We start from the raw sequence: 12,848 nt of genomic DNA, 5'->3' as shown, positions 1-12,848 counted from the left end.
TCTTGTCAACAAAATTCAATGCCCAACCTACAAATGTAACAGGTCAAAAGATTCCCACAGAAAAATTAATTTTTTGATAATGATTCCACATTTACATGGAATGACCCTGTTGTATAGTAGTCTACTTCTTTATGCTAACAAATATTTATTTGTGTTGCAAGAAAATTTACTGAAATGATAGCTGTGCATAGATTTTAATACCAACATACACATTTAGGTTTTAACCTGATAGCGACTCAGCTACACCATAGTAACACATCTGCAGTAGGCAGGTATGAACAACTGGTTTGAATGCCAAAATATTTTTGATAATTTTGATGTCACAAGGTAGTTTGTTGTACAGCTTGTTTCCTGCTTGGCGTGTTCCATTTTATTTGTGTGGTATTTGAATATTGGACATGTATATGTCTTCTGTTATGTGAGTGAATACCTTGCTTTCTGACTCCAAACTGATTTTTATTGTCTTAAGATTTTCCTAATAAAAAGCAAAATATATAAACAATCCAATGGAGGGACTTCAATAAAGGCTTCCACAAGCTTTTGTGAGCTCCCCTTTCCATGGCTTGTGCCACTCCTTTGGGTTGAGAAACAACTTGCTAGCACTAAAATTCCCTGAGAAGTTTAAATCTTGCAGAAGTTTACATCTGCTGTGACAAAGCATACATTTTTTATTGTTTGCTTTCATGTGCAACTTGAAAGAATTTTAGTGCAGTAACAGTGGTGTTCAGTTTATTGGTTACATATTTAGTATGAGGAACCCATCTCAGATACTCATGGATCCATATTCCAAGAAACTTAGTAGCGTTCACATTTTCTGTGTTTCTGGTGAATAAATATAGGTAGGGCAAATGGCTGCTTAATCTGTACTGTGCGTAGATTCATAGTAACTGTTTATTGGATATTTATTATTAGATTGTTTGCAGAAAACCACTTTGTAATTTCTAAGGTGCATTTTCTGATTTCATTCCACAATTGCTGGACAGTCATTCCTTTGACTAACACACTTGTCATCAGCAAATTTATTATACTTGTGATGTGGGCTGGTTGGCCCCAGCTCATTTACATAGAGCAAAAACAAAACTTCTCCTTGAATGGACCCTTGTGGTACACTACACTAAGTGCATAGTTTTTCAGTTTGATAGGTCTTCATGTTATTCCATTCTTGGAATGCAAGTTCAACTATTTGCTCTCTATTTTGTATGTAGGACTTTAACCACTCATTAGCTAGTCCCCTAGTACCTACACATTGTAGTTTTGTAAACAAGATGGTGTGGCTTATGATGTCAGATGCCTTTGAGGGGTCTAGAAAAATTGCAGAAATACTCTCGATTGTTAATTACATTTAAAGTGTCATTCAGGAATGCCAAAATTGTAGTGTCAGTAGATTTGGGTTCAAGAAAACCTTGCTGAGAGTCTGAGAAATAGTTACTTTTTCCTGTAAAGTTTATTAATCTCTTTGGTAGATTTCTGTCCATTATTCTGGAACACCCAGATATGAATCATATTGGCTCATAGCTGAATAATCCGTTTTTATCCCTTTTTTGTAGAGGGGCTTTACTCTGGCTGTTCCCAATTTTTTGGGGGATATGCCCTCTGAGGGTGAACAGTTGCAGATTCACCTAGAGGCTTGACTATGAAGGGAGCATTTTTCTATACAATGAAGACAGTTATATTGTGTATAACAAATGCGTATTTTGATTTGAGTTCCTTAATATCGTCTAGCATTCCTTTCTCACTAATCGAGTATAGGAGGAGAGTTTTATCATTTCACCTACATCTGAACTGATTCATTACTGCATACTGAGAGTTTTGCTGTGTGAGGTTTTCTGCTACCTGTGTGAAGTATGCATTGAATGTATTTGCAATTTTTCTGTGGTCAGATAATACAACTGATCTTTCTGAGCTGTTAATATCCTGAGATTCTACATTTTTTGCTGCTGTTTCCCTACTTACAATATTCTACAAGGTGTTTATTTTATTTTCAGAGTTTTATATGTATTTCCAGAATGAAATTTTCACTATGCAGCAGAGTGTGTGGTGATTTTTTGTGTGTTTGTTTTGGCTTGTTTTGTGAGCCTGTTGAGGATTTTCTTGTAGGATCTGAAATATGGTACAATTCTAGAGATGAGTTCTATTTGGACATTTTGTGTAGTAATCTTTTTCTTTTGTTTGCAGGTATTTGTATTACAAAGACAATCCAATTACTTTTTTGCATTTCCTTTTTATATATTTTTTCCATTTTCAGGAGGAAACAGAGATATAAGTAATAAGCCACTAATGAAGCTATTGAATTTGTCATCAGTATTTGAGTATTTATGTCTTTCTTCCCAGTTTTCTTTGCTCAAGCAGTAGTGAAATTAATTTGTGAATGAGATCGTGGCAGAGTAAGGAGTTGTAGTTTTTTTAAACTATGGCATGCATAAATCTCTGGGAGGTGTATTTTCAGTGGTCGTAATATTTTAGTCCTTTTCTGTGGTACAGAGCATCTATTTCGAGGAGAGTTCTCCCATCTTCAAATGTAATACATTTTTCCAAAGGGGAGGATGATTCTAAATTGTTTATTTAAAAAAAGTAAGGGCTTCATTCAGCCTAAGATCAAGCCATGGGTACACAGTGTTCTTTTTGCCCCCATGCCTGGCATCCACTTAACACTGTTTCCTCCTCCTGCATTGACTTGACTATTTGTTGCCTGTTTTGAAGGTAAATAAAGTTATAATTTTTTTGCATATCTCAGGGTTTTAATGTCAGTATCCTTTATGAGGTCTAAAAATACAGCTGTTAAATGTTCTTTATGTTCCATCATTGTTAGGAGAAAGAAAACTGCTGTTTTACAGATCGGAGTGTGGAGTGTCAGATCCCTTAATCGGGTAGGTAGGTTAGAAAATTTAAAAAGGGAAATGAATAGTTTAAAGTTAGATATAGTGGGAATTAGTGAAGTTCGGTAGCAGCAGGAACAAGACTTCTGCTCAGGTGAATACAGGGCTATAAATACAAAATCAAATAGGGGTAATGCAGGAGTAGGTTTAATAATGAATTAAAAAATAGGAGCGTGTTTAAACTATGAACAGCATTATGGTAGCCAAGATAGACACGAAGCCCACAGTAGTGCAAGTTTATATGCCAACTACGTCCGCAGATGATGAAGAGATTGAAGAAATGTATAATGCGATAAAAGAAATTATTCAGATAGTGAAGGGAGGTGAAAATTTAGTAGCCATGGGGGACTGGAATTTGATAGTAGGAAGAGGAAGAGAAAGAATAGTAGGAGAATATGGAATGGGGGTAAGGAATGAAAGAGGAAGCCACCTGGTCGATTTTTGAACAGAGCAAACCTTAATCATAGCCAATACACGGTTTAAGAATCATGAAAGAAGGTTGTGTACATGGAAGAGGCCTGGAGTCACTGGAAGGTTTCAGATGGATTATATAATGGTAAGACAGAGATGTAGGAATCAGGTTTTAAATTGTAAGACATTTCCATGGGCAGATGTGGACTCTGACCACAATCTATTGGTTATGAACTGTAGATTAAAACTAAAGAAACTGCAAACAGATGGGAATTTAAGGAGATGGGACCTGGGCAAACTGAAAGAACTAGATGTTGTAGAAAGTTCCAGATAGAGCATTAGGGAACGATTGAAAAGAATGGGGCAAAGAAATACAGTAGAAAAAGAATCGGTAGCTTTGAGAGACGAAATAGTGAAGGCAGCAGAGAATCAAGTAGGTAAAAAGATGAGGGGTAGTAGAAATCCTTGGGTAACAGAAGAGATACTGAATTTAATTGATGAATGGAGGAAATATAAAAACGTAGTAAATGAATTAGGTAAAAAGGAATACAAACGTTTTAAAAATGAAATTGACAGGAAGTGCAAAATGGCTAAGCAGGGATGGAGGGATGGCTAGAGGACAAATGTATGGATGTAGAGGCATATATCACTAGGGGGTAAGATAGGTAGTGCCTACAGGAAAGTTAGAGACATTTGGAGAAATAGAACCACTTATATGAATATCAAGAGCTCAGATGGAAAACCAGTTCTAAGCAAAGAAGGGAAAGCAGATAGGTGGAAGGAGTACATAGAGGGTACTTGTGGAAATAGAAGAGGATGTAGATGAAGATGAAATGGGAGATAAGATACTGTGTGAAGAATTTGATAGAGCACTGAAAAACCTAAGTAGAAACAAGTCCACGGGAATAGACAACATTCCATTAGAACTACTGCTAGCCTTCGGAGAGCCAGCCCTGACAAAACTGTACCATCTGGTGAGCAAAATGTACAAGACAGGCGAAATACCCTCAGATTTAAAGACGAATGTAATAATCCCAATCCCAAAGAAAGCAGGCGTTGACAAGTGTGAAAATTACCGAACTGTCAGTTTAATAAGTCATGGCTGCAAAATAATAAATAGAATTCTTTACAGACAAATGGAAAAACTGGTGGAAGCTGACCTTGGGGAAGATCAATTTGGATTCCGTAGAAATGTTGGAACACGTGAGGCAATACTGACCTGATGACTTATCTTAGACGATAGATTAAGGAGAGGCAAACCGATCTTTCTAGCATTTGTAGACTTAGAGAAAGCTTTTGACAATGTTGAGTGGAATACTCTCTTTCAAATTCTGAAGGTGGCAGGGATAAAATACAGGGAGGAAAAGGCTATTTACAATTTGTACAGAAACCAGACACCCCCCTGCGGGTTCGAGGGTTAGAATAGGCCCGCAGTATTCCTGCCTGTCGTAAGAGGCGACTAAAAGGAGTCTCACATGTTTTGGCCTTATGTGATGGTCCCCTCTCGGGTTTGACCTCCATCTTTCTAAATTATTCCGAAGAGCGAGCCAATTGGGGAAGGGCGCCTTACATGGTGCACTGTATCCGTCGTGCAATTAGACCTTTAGCCGGCTTTCACGTCGTTGCAATGGTGTCCCGCTCGTTTTCGATCTTTAGGGCGGGGATACGTCCCTGGGTGCGATTACCACGCTGCCCTCTGCAGTGTTTCTTTTAACTGCGACGACGACCTTGGACAGTTTTGCACCTAAGATCCAGCACGGTAGCCAGTCCGTTGTGGTGGGGCCGCCATGTACCCTCTTGGTTGTAGCCCCCTGACAACACAGGGATCGCTCTACTGATGCCTGCGCCGTTAACTCCCCACGTATGCCAAGGAGTAGATGCCTATCCTCCTGGGGTATCAGGACTCCCGGCAATGGCCATCCTGCCAGGTGGCCTTTGCTGTGGCTGGGTTGCGCCCGTGGGGAGGGACCTTGGTCGGAGTAGGTGGCATCAGGGCGGATGACCCGCAATGAAGCGTGGTACATCATCTCTCGCTGGCGGCCAGCCGCCAGCAGTCTCTAAGCGTTCTCGGGCTCAATTTAATGCTCAGAAGTACGATCCGAAAACGTTCCCCTCCCTGGCCACGCCGTGGGAAGAGCGTAAGTCCCAGGATGGAGGTAACAGTTATTCGCCCCGATTCTTAGTTTGCACGAGAGCTGATGGGGAGTCTTTTCTCTCCACAAAGCCTCAGTTCTTCGTCGAGCATTTAGAGGACAAGTTTGGGGAGGTGGAGGGCTTGTCTAAAATGCGCTCTGGCTCAGTGCTGATACAAACGGCATCCTCCGCCCAGTCACGCAGGTTACTTGCTTGTGACAAGTTGGGGGATGTTAACGTTACTATTACTCCACATAAGAGTTTAAATATGGTCCAGGGTGTTATTTTCCATAGGGACCTCCTTTTGCAGTCTGATGACGAGCTGCGCGCCAACTTAGAACGTAGAGGTGTTCATTTCGTCCGGCGCGTTCATCGGGGTCCGAGGGACAATCAGGTTGCTACCGGTGCCTTCATCTTGGCCTTCGAGGGTGATACGTTACCGGAAAAGGTCAAGGTGATGGTCTACCGATGTGACGTCAAGCCCTATATCCCTCCCCCGATGCGGTGCTTCAAGTGCTGGAAGTTCGGCCATATGTCTTCCCGCTGCACTTCCAGCCTCACATGTCGAGATTGCGGACGCCCATCTCATCCCGATACTCCATGTGCCACGCCTCCCATCTGCGTCAACTGCGGGGAGCACCATTCACCTTGCTCGCCAGACTGCAGAATATTCCAGAAAGAGCGCAAAATCATGGAATATAAGACCCTGGACCGACTGACTTATACTGAGGCCAAACGGAAATACGACCGATTACATGCAGTGCGAATGACAACTTCCTACGCCGCTGCTACAACACCTGTGCTAGCCCCATCAGTTTCGCGCCTTCCGGCCGGATCGACGAGTGGTACAACTCCTCCTGCCCCCTTGCCAGTGGGGGGCTCTACCCACCGGGTTGCTCCTGTGCCACCTACCTCAGGAGCAACACCATCCCCCCCATCGGGGACGTCGGTCCCCGCTTCTAAGCCGGAGAAGTGTCCAACTTCTTCGGCTTCTCACGCTCGCAAGGGGTCCCTTGGGTCCCTCCCTTCCCAGGTTTCCACCGGCGGGAAGGCTGACGATCGACAGTGGCGTAAGTGCCCACAATCTGCAGGTCGAAGGGCTTCCCGATCCTCCTCAGTCCCGGAGACTGAATCGGTGAAGCCCTCCCAGCAAGTTAAACCCAAGGAGCAGTGTGAGAAATCAAAGAAGAGCAGCTCTAAGCCCAAGGAACGCGCGGTGGTAGCCACCCCATCGCAACCTTCTAGCTCTGCGTCTGGGGACGAGGTGGAGATTCTGGCGTCCGCTGAGGACCTCGATCTCGCCGGTCCCTCAGACGCCGTGAATAGCAATAGCACTAGCACGGGTGCTCAATCGGAGGCAGCAGGTGACCCAGCGGCGTAATCTGCCGTCCCAGTCCCGGCACGTCTTTCTCAGCCATGGACAAAACCATCCTCCAGTGGAACTGCAGCGGTTTCTTCCACCATCTAGCTGAGCTCCGCCAACTTATCAGCCTTCACTCTTTCCTCTGCATTGCTCTGCAGGAAACTTGGTTTCCAGCAATGCGCACCCCCGCCCTCCGTGGCTATCGGGGTTATTATAAGAACCGAGCAGCTTATGAAAGGGTGTCTGGTGGCGTCTGCATCTATGTCCTTAACTCTCTTCACAGCGAGTCTGTCCCTCTACAAACAGCTTTAGAGGCTGTCGCTGTTAGGGTGTGGACGCCGCAGGCTCTTACCGTCTGCAGTCTTTACCTTCCACTGGAGGGTGATGTCGCGCAGCATGTCCTGGCTGCGCTGATAGCCCAATTGCCGCCACCTTTCTTATTACTGGGCGACTTTAACGCCCATAACCCTCTGTGGGGTGGGTCAGTGGCAACAGGTCGAGGCGCCACCGTTGAGCATTTATTGTCGCAGCTCGATCTCTCGATTTTGAATGATGGTGCCTCCACACACTTCAGTGTGGCGCATGGCACCTACTCCGCCATTGACCTTTCAATCTGTAGCCCTAGCCTCTTACCATCTGTCCACTGGAGTGTGCATGACGACCTGTGTGGTAGTGACCACTTTCCGATCTTTCTGTCACTACCACAGCGTCACTCTTCTGGGCGCCCTAGCAGATGGGCTATGAATAAGGCTGACTGGGACTTGTTCTCCTCCACTGCCGCTATTGAGCCTCTCTCAACTGATGCCATTGATGCGGTGGTTACATCGGTCACCGCCGGCATCGTCACTGCCGCCGAGTCTGCCATTCCCCGTTCTTCTGGGTCCCCTCGGCGGAGGGCTGTGCCTTGGTGGTCGCCTGAGATCGCTGAAGCGATTAAAGATCGCCGGCGGGCGCTCCAGCGTCACAAGCGACATCCCTCCATGGACCACCTTATCGCCTTCAAACGGCTGCGTGCGCGGGCCCGCCTCCTTATCCACCAAGGCAAGAAGGAGTGCTGGGAGCGGTATGTGTCCACCATTGGACTCCGTCACTCCATCGCAGGTCTGGGCCAAGATTCGACGGGTCTTCGGCTATCAGACCCCTGCCAGCGTCCCTGCGCTCTCACTGAATGGAGCAGTTTGTACTGACTCCGACGTCATTGCAAACTGCTTAGCAGAGCATTTTGCTATGAGTTCCGCTTCTGCGAATTACCCCCAGGCCCTCCGCTCCATTAAAGAGCGGATGGAACGTCAGAGCCTTTCTTTTCGCACCAACGCTTCTGAACCCTACAACGCTCCATTCAGTGAGTGGGAATTTCAGAGTGCCCTTGCCGCTTGCCCTGATACCGCTCCCGGGCCAGATCGCATCCACTGTCAGATGCTGAAACACCTTTCAGTGGACTGCAAGCGACGCCTCCTCGACCTTTACAACCGTCTCTGGGTCGAGGGTGAGTTTCCGTCACAATGGCGGGAAAGTATTGTCATCCCCATTTTGAAACCTGGAAAGAACCCTCTGGAGGTGGACAGCTACCGTCCCATTAGTCTCACCAACGTTCTTTGCAAGTTGCTTGAACGGATGGTGAGCCGGCGCTTAAATTGGGTGCTGGAGTCTCGGGGCCTTCTGGCTCCGTCTCAGGGTGGGTTCCGTAAAGGCCGCTCCGCCACCGACAATCTGGTGAGCCTTGAGTCGGCCATCCGTACAGCCTTTGCCCGCCGTCAGCACCTGGTCGCTGTCTTTTTTGACATGCGGAAGGCGTACGATACGACATGGCGTCATCACATCCTTTCTACGCTTCATGGATGGGGTCTTCGGGGCCCTCTGCCGATCTTTATCAGAAATTTTCTGTCGTATCGTACCTTCCGCGTGCAAGTCGCGGCCTCGTATAGTTCCTCCCTCGTCCAGGAGAACGGGGTACCCCAGGGCTCTGTCCTCAGTGTCTGCCTGTTTTTAATTGCAATAAACGGTCTCGCTGCGGCAGTAGGAAATTCTGTCTCCGCTTCCCTGTATGCTGACGACTTCTGTCTTTACTATAGTTCTATTAGCATTGCAGCAGCTGAACGTCAGCTACAGGGCGCAATCCGCAAGGCGCAGTCTTGGGCTGTAGCGCGTGGTTTTCAGTTTTCGGCTGCCAAGACCCGCGTTATGCATTTCTGCCGGCGCCGAACGGTCCATCCTGAGCCGCGGCTTTATCTTGCCGACGAACTTCTTGCTGTGGTGGAGACCCACAGGTTTTTGGGTGTCCTTTTTGATGCCCGGTTGACTTGGCTGCCTCATATCCGGCAGCTTAAACAAGCGTGTTGGCGGCATCTCAACGCCCTGCGTTGTTTGAGCCACACCCGCTGGGGCGCCGACCGATCTACCCTGTTGCGGCTCTACCAGGCGTTAATCCAGTCTCGCCTGGATTATGGGTGCCTAGCTTATGGCTCAGCATCCCCATCTGCGTTGCGGGTGCTGGACCCAATTCTCCACAGCGGGATACGCCTTGCCACTGGTGCTTTCCGCACCAGCCCTGTGGACAGCGTCCTAGTGGAGGCAGGTGTACCTCCACTGCGGTTCCGACGCCAACGTTTGCTGACCGCTTATGCTGCCCGTGTTTTTAGCTTGCCCGGGCATCCAAATTATCGTGTCCTGTTCCCGCAGTCAGTCGTCCATCTGCCAGACCGTCGGCCCCGGTCGGGTTGTCCGATCGCCGTACGCATCAAGGAGCATCTCTGCGGGCTTGGGTTTTTCCCAGTTCCACCTCCTTTCCGGGCGCCTCTGCGTACACCCCCGTGGTGTGTTCCTCGCCCTTGCGTTCGGCTCGCCTTGGCACAGGGCTCGAAGGACTCGGTCCCTCCAGAGGCCTTCCGCCGCCGCTTTTATTCCATCCTGGCCACGTATCAGGGCTCTGGAATTGTTTACACCGACGGTTCGATGGTTGCTGGTCGTGTCGGGTATGCGCTAACTCTAGGGGACCATTCCGAACAACGGTCCTTGGCGGCTGGCTGCAGCGTTTACACTGCTGAGCTAGTCGCCATCTTTCGTGCCCTAGAGTATATCCGCTCCTGCTCAGGTGAGTCCTTCGTTATCTGTAGCGATTCCCTGAGCGGTTTACGAGCTCTCGACCAGTGTTTTCCTCGTTCTCGTCTGGTGATGGCTATCCATGAGTCCCTGCATACTCTTGCGCATTGCGGCCGCTCTGTGGTCTTTGTGTGGACCCCCGGTCATGTCGGTATCCCGGGCAATGAACATGTTGACCGCCTGGCGAAAGAGGCCACGAGTAAACAGTCTCTGGACGTTGGCCTCCCAGAGACTGATTTGCGGGCAGTCCTCCGCCGAAAAGTTTTTGCGCTTTGGGACGCTGAATGGCGCAATCGGATCATGCCCAATAAACTCCGTGCCATCAAGGAGACGACGACTGTGTGGCGGTCATCCCTGCGAGCCAACCGCAGGGACTCTGTCGTCCTTTGTCGGCTCCGCATTGGCCACTCCCACCTGACACACAGTTATTTACTGCGCCGGGAGGACCCTCCTGTATGTCGCTGCGGGGCGGCTTTGACAGTGGCCCACATTTTGTTGGCCTGCCCCCTTTTAGCTGTGGTCAGGCAGACATTTGCGCTGCCTGATACGCTCCCTGCCCTCTTATGTGATGACCCTGGTATGGCTGACTTAGTTTTCCGTTTTATTCGGGCAGGGGGTTTTTATTATTTACTCTGAGTGTTTGTTCTGTTCTTTTGTGTTGATTCTGGCCATTGGCCTACGATTTTACGCTGAGTTTTTAATGTGTTCTCGGTGATTGGCTTTTCCTTTTTATCTCTATGGTCGGCCAACCACTGTCACACTGTGTGATTTTAATTTGTTTCGTCTGATCTCTGTAGGAGTATTTCATGTCCTGTGTCGTCTGACGTCTTTCCTGTTGTTAGTTTTTTTTTTTTTAATTCTCTTTGGTTGGTTTTACTTTTTTTGGAAAAAGGGTCCGATGACCGTCGCAGTCTGGTCCCTTTAATCCCCCCAAACCAACCAAGCCTCAGTGGTTTTTTTAGGTACTGAGTTGGTGACACATTGTCAGATCATTGAGCAGGAGAATGGTGCTCCTCAGGGTAGTGTTTTGTTACCAACTTTGCCATAGCCATAAACAGTATAACATTTACCACATAGAGCCCCGTACAATGATTCTTATTTGTGGATGATTTTGCTGTGTTCTCCTCCTCCTCCTCCAGTGTAACAACAGCAACTCTTGAGTTGCAACTTACAGTGCGGAAGTTAGAAGAGTGGGCTGTAAAGATGGTTGGACATCAGTGTGGTTTCTGAGCCTCATTTTTTATTCCAGAGGGGTAGTCACCACACCTACGAAACATGAAAGCCAGAACCCAGAAGGCACTGAATATTAAAAAATGCCTTAGCTATAGTTCTTTGGGAGCAGACAGGGCATGTCTTCTACATCTGTCGATGACTCTCCATCCAATATAACATGCTGTGTTTGCTCCACCAGAAAATCTTCAATCCAGTCACAGATTTTGTCTAATATCCCATACGATCATACTTTTAATAATAAGCATGAGTGTTGTACTGAGTCAAATGCTTTTCAGAAATCAAGAAATATGCATCTGTCTGACTGCCCTTATCCATGGCTTTCAGAATGTCGTGAGAAAAGTGCTAATTGTTTCACATGACCTGTGTTCTCAAAATCCACACTGTTTGGCGTGGAGGATACCATTCTGTTTGAGAATATGATCTAAGATTCTGATTTATTGTTGTGTCCTCTGTTAATTTTTTTCATAGTTGATGAAGGATATAAGTACATAATATGTAGCTAAGTATTTATTGGAGATTTTTTTATATTATTTAATACAGTTTTTACCCAAAAAAATCACACGACAAAACTATAAAAGTGCAAAGATACAGAATGACTGGTGAGTAATTACCTTCAGGTCATGTAATCATTGAATTTTTATAATGTGCAATTGATTCAGTTGTAACTATCGTAGAATCATTCAAAGAGCTATAATCAATAGAATGGAAATGCCTTGGTCATGCAATATTAGTTGGAAGTGACTATAGTCTTGCAGATATATGGGCAGTCATTCACCTGAAGTAGTTCTGAACACATTTATCAAAAACTGTCTTGAGCTGCTAGTGTGACGACCTATGTGGAATGGAAAAATTCTCTCATGAATTCTCGGTCTTCGAATTTAAAGTGGTTTCCTTATTGGGTTTTGGCTATTGAGTAGAAAAGAAGTAAGTGTGCATTCTAAATATTAAAACATGGAGAGTTGAAGAAATGAAAAGTTAATTGAAGAGTGAAGACCAAAGCATTTATGATCAGATGGGAGGTAAGTAATGTCCATGAGGGAATGTGAGTTAGGAGTCGGAATTGCATTAACAGAAACTTAGAGATGAGGCAGTTACATCAACAATATAATGGCGATATGTTGCAGGAGGAATTCAGTGTGGTGATAGTATTAGGAAGTTTTTGTGTAATGTTAGTGGTGAGAGAAGCTTAAGAAAGTTGTAAAAATAACAAAGGTTTACTAGTTAGGTATGAGGCTGATATATTAAATTATTGGCAGGACCGTATTATGATTAAATAGATCCTCGTGACCCAAATTTTTTATTTACATGGTATGCAAGTTTAAAACTGGGTTATCTGGTATTTTTTTGTGGACAATCAGGGTTAGTTTGTAGGCTGCAACATGAGTTTGTCAGAGAATCCAGCACTACGAACTGAAAGTGCAGAAGAAAATGAAGGGACAGAGGGAGGTCAGGTGAAGTAAGACATGAAGACTGCAAATACAAGAAAGCACCTGTAATGTATTAATAGAGAAAAGATTAACTGACTATGAAAGAATACAGAAATGTAAAGCTTTCACAAAGAGCTGTTACTATGGCAGGTTTATTGGTAATAAAACTGTCCAAAATATTAAAGTAGCAAAAAATGTAACAAACAATCAGTAGATAGGGCCAATACAGAAAGTAGCAATATTAAATGAAGCTGAGTGAATATATGTTTGATAAGAAAGCAGACAAACAGAAACAAGCAATGCACA

At 45.6% G+C, this 12,848-nt stretch overlaps 1 protein-coding gene across 1 annotated transcript in view; it reads left to right on the top strand.

The window, feature by feature from the left end:
• The window catches only part of LOC126187896 (glycine cleavage system H protein, mitochondrial), a 59,879-nt gene that overhangs the window by 10,186 nt on the left and 36,845 nt on the right, over positions 1 to 12,848 (top strand). The window lies entirely within an intron of this gene.

The sequence above is a fragment of the Schistocerca cancellata genome, chromosome 5 (genome assembly GCF_023864275.1).
Source record: "Schistocerca cancellata isolate TAMUIC-IGC-003103 chromosome 5, iqSchCanc2.1, whole genome shotgun sequence".
In the NCBI taxonomy this organism is placed as follows: Eukaryota; Metazoa; Arthropoda; class Insecta; order Orthoptera; family Acrididae; genus Schistocerca; species Schistocerca cancellata.
Note: the sequence above shows the minus strand (reverse complement) of the source record. Positions and strands in the feature narration are given on the sequence as shown.